This window comes from Gavialis gangeticus, unplaced genomic scaffold (genome assembly GCF_001723915.1).
Source record: "Gavialis gangeticus isolate Ggan-Ray unplaced genomic scaffold, GavGan_comp1, whole genome shotgun sequence".
In the NCBI taxonomy this organism is placed as follows: domain Eukaryota; kingdom Metazoa; phylum Chordata; order Crocodylia; family Gavialidae; genus Gavialis; species Gavialis gangeticus.
In genome coordinates this window covers 11,038,185-11,042,004 of record NW_017729015.1, presented here as the reverse complement: position 1 = coordinate 11,042,004, position 3,820 = coordinate 11,038,185, and the positions used below count along the sequence as shown (strand labels likewise).

General features: G+C 46.5%; 1 long non-coding RNA gene across 1 annotated transcript in view; it reads left to right on the top strand.

The window, feature by feature from the left end:
• Positions 1 to 1,491: 1,491 nt before the first annotated feature.
• LOC109294028 overlaps positions 1,492 to 3,820 on the top strand; it is a 17,873-nt gene continuing 15,544 nt past the window's right edge. Inside the window, exon 1 of the long non-coding RNA XR_002096454.1 lies at positions 1,492 to 1,815. This is a non-coding gene — a long non-coding RNA (uncharacterized LOC109294028). The remainder of the gene's footprint in view (positions 1,816 to 3,820) is intronic.

Below are 3,820 nucleotides of genomic sequence, written 5' to 3'. Positions count from 1 at the left end.
CCTTCCGACCCTTAATCTATGAATCTATGAATCTACAAATTGAATCATGACATTACATAATCCACCACAATCAATTCAGAGGAATTGCACAGCTTCCCAGAACCTAGTGAGCCTGACCGGCCAGTGGATGACTGTACAGCCAGACTGTGCTGGCTCTCACCAAATATACCCGATGCTTTGACTTGCAGGCCAAAATGTTCAAAAGCAGGTGTTACATTTTGAGTGCCCATCTGGTAACATCTGAGGCCTGATAGTCAGAATGGCTGACCACCTGCTACTGTTACAGATCCCAATGGGGTGTTTGATGCTCCTGAGCTGAGCAGTGGGTGCCTTTGGACTCGAGAGTTTTTTGTCACTCTCCCTCCTTCACCCTAGACTTTGGCCTCTGCCATTGCCCTGTTAGATTCCCCAGAGCCGAACTATAATGTTTGAAAGGACAGGTTGTGTGTGGGGATGGGCATACGCCTGAGGGTGCATCAGGGTTTGTGTCTGGGAACGCTGTCAGTATGCCTCGGTAAGTGTGTCTATGGGTTATGGCATGTGTAGGGTGTCTGAGTACTAGAGGGTATGTGCAATTGTTTCTTTGGGAAGCATTTGAGTATATAAATGTGTATGGATGCAGATGTGTGGCTTGGGAGAACCAAGAGTGATCCAGAGATCAGCATTCAAAGGTCAAGATTTTATCAGCTTGATTTCAACTAAGGCACCCCAAACGCCAAAGTGAGCCCTTCACTCAGCTCCAGTTGATTCTTGTTGCTTTGAAGTCTGGAGCTGAATTGATTTTTACACTGTGGTCTGAATTAAAGGACATGTAGCCACATGGCCCACAACACAGAAACTTGCTGCACGGTCATAGAAGATGTCTGGCTGTCTCACCCTGGGGAGCAACTCCAGGAAAACAGCATGCCTCTCAGCTAGGAGGGAGGAAGAAAGGAGCTTGCCTAAAGCTTGACCTCAATATATCAAGTCCATGTCAATGATATCAGTTTAGATGGGCAGAAGCTGCACAATTTAGGTCTTCGTTCAGTTTATACACACCCCAAATATAGGGGTGGTTTGGTCCCCTCCCATTACAAAATTCAGCCTCAGAACCCCATTTTGAAGGTCTCTCAAATACCAAGGTTGGGTTGGGACAGTGCATTTGTTCTGGTCCATTTCCAGTGACAAGACCCTCACTCTTGTGAGCACTGAATGCCCTTTTTGCCACTCCAAAGTGGGGTTATGGCAATGGCAACTGGCAATGAGGTATACCTGCTAGTGCCAGAATAGAGAGGACTGGGATGTCCCCATTGTGCTTAGCTACATGGGTGTGTGTGCGCGTGTGTGTGTGCGTGTGTGATTTGCAACTGGGCTTGGGAAATGAAACCCACATTCCTGACAAGCCAATCTTCCTCCCCTCCCTCCACTTCTCTGTGTTTATATCAATACATACAAAACTGGCCACTCAGCAAGTTGGAGTTAAAGTTATGCTTAGTTAACTATTCTGCTGCTTTCTCTTGCAGCCTTTTAGTGTGCTGATCAGGCGAGCTTAGAGATGGGGGAACAGGGAAAAAAAAACCAGAAAGGAAAGAGAACGAGAAGCCCAGGGCTCCAAAGCAGCTGAGGTGTCAAAGACAAAGATTTAATGAATGTGCCTGCGGTTCACCTGAACAGATGAGCACAAGCTAGAAGGAAAGAACGAAGTAAATGGAAAAAAGAAAGGATCATTTTTCAGATTGGCAGCTCCCCTCGCAGACATCTTTTAACAAGAAAAAAAAAGGACTCCCAGCCTCGCTTTTAAAGGGCCAGCATCGTTATTCTGCTTTGTGGCGGCAGGTAGTGTATTCTGGTCCAACCAAATGTGTTATGTTGCTTTTCCAATGATGGGGTAGTAGATCTTGGGGTAATGGAGAGGTGTTAGCATTTCTGATTTTTCCTGTTTGGCACTCTGATCTCTTGGCCGATTATCCTCATTCCTTCACTGTCAGGGACATCTTCTTAAGGGCAGAGAAGATGGACCGAGCCCAACCCTTCTTGGGTCTGGTCAATCTACACATGAGCATCCATACCTTGATATCAAGATCCAGCAGCCCAACTCTCATAGGTTATGTAGCGCTCTTGGGTGATAACTACTGTAACAGGGGCAGAATTACGCCCCCCAGGATGGCCAGTATGCATCACAGCAGCCAGAGCTAAGGAACCACAAGCTAAATAAGACTCATAGCCTCTGTGTGTCCAAGGACACATACACACTGGGCACGTCTACACAAGATAATTACTGCACATTAGCCTAATAACACTGCACAGTAGTGTGTCACAGCAAAAACCGTGCTAATAGCCTACTGCTCAGTGTTACTAAGCTGATGCACAGTAAGCATCACTAAATAAACTGTTTGCTGGTGCTACTGCACAGTAACTTTAGGTACTGGGCATTTAGTTAGTACTTTATTAAGGAAGTACTAAACTAAATGCGCAGCATCTAAGATGCATTAATGAACGTGTAGATGCGCCCACTGACCAGTGGGCTGTACTTCTACTGCTGGTGAAGGAGGAAAGATAGTCTGTACCAGCAGCAGCCAAGTGAGCTGCTTCTGCATGGAAAGGTTGATCAGGGGCTGTAACAGCTGGGAGAGAAATGTAGCAGGTTTCTTTAGTTAGCTGCTGTTAGAGCCCTCTGGGGGCTGTGGGGAATCACCCCTGAATCATTGGGGCAGGTGGGTTCATTGGACTCTGCTCTGAATGGAAAAGAAGTGGGAGCCATCATGTGGCATCTGGACCCTGAGGTGGGAACAGTTCAGTTTTGAGGATGGGCAAGGGCTGAGGAAGAAGCTTTGCCTGTGGCTCAGGCTGGAGCATGTGCAGTGTTATTCTGGAATGAGATTCAACTCAATAACAGCAACTCCCAGCCAGGGGTGACTTCCAGACTCCAGGCCAAGGACCTCAGTTTGGTTTGGGGCTGGGGGAGGACTCCAGAGGCATTTGCATGGAGGAGTGTGTCTGGAAGCAGTTGCACAGCTGCATTTTAGAGAAAGATAGCAAGTCACCTGCAGAAACTGCCAGCAAGACCAGGCAAACCTGCTGCCTCATTTATCACAGTGTCCACAGATTCCGCTCCAAGACAGGAAAAATGACAATAAATAGCCTGCCAGGACAGCTCTGCTGTATGCTGAGTATTTTCATAAGTACACCAGGTTTTCCAAAGGCCAGTGCAGGCCATTGGTTCTTCACATAGCCAAAAAATTCAGTTGTAATTTGCATGTGCAGTGATGTGTGTAGATATAACAATACACACATGTTCTTGCAGCCAGATCCACACAGTGGAATACATCAGTCGCTGGGTACATACAGACATCGCTGCTGCCAGCTAAGTGCAGGTGTTAAAGCAACGATGATTCTCAACTGTAGCACCCTGGGGTGCCTTGAGATCCCTTCAGGGGTGCTGCAGGATGCTGCACAATGTTAGCACTGTTAGGTGTGCAAACATAATTCACAAGATATACCCAAAGATTGCAAACAGGTAACCATTGGGTTAAAACCATTCTGTCTTGTTGAGGTCTTGCTGAGTTCTTTGCAATGGAAAAAAACTACTCTATTATTTTTCTGTAGTCAAAAAAGTGTGAAAACTAAGAGCTGACATTCACCAAGAGTGCTGTCGGTTTATTGAGGGGTGCCTGGAATCCATCAAGGAGTACCTTGAATCTAAAAACGTTGAGAACCACCATTAGGTAGAAACTTTCACTCCAGAATCACTGAAGCTAGCAAAATAGCCTACATTACACCCTGGTGTGTTACGGGTTTCCTGCATAAGCTATTGCTCTAGAGTGTAACACAGTCACATGCG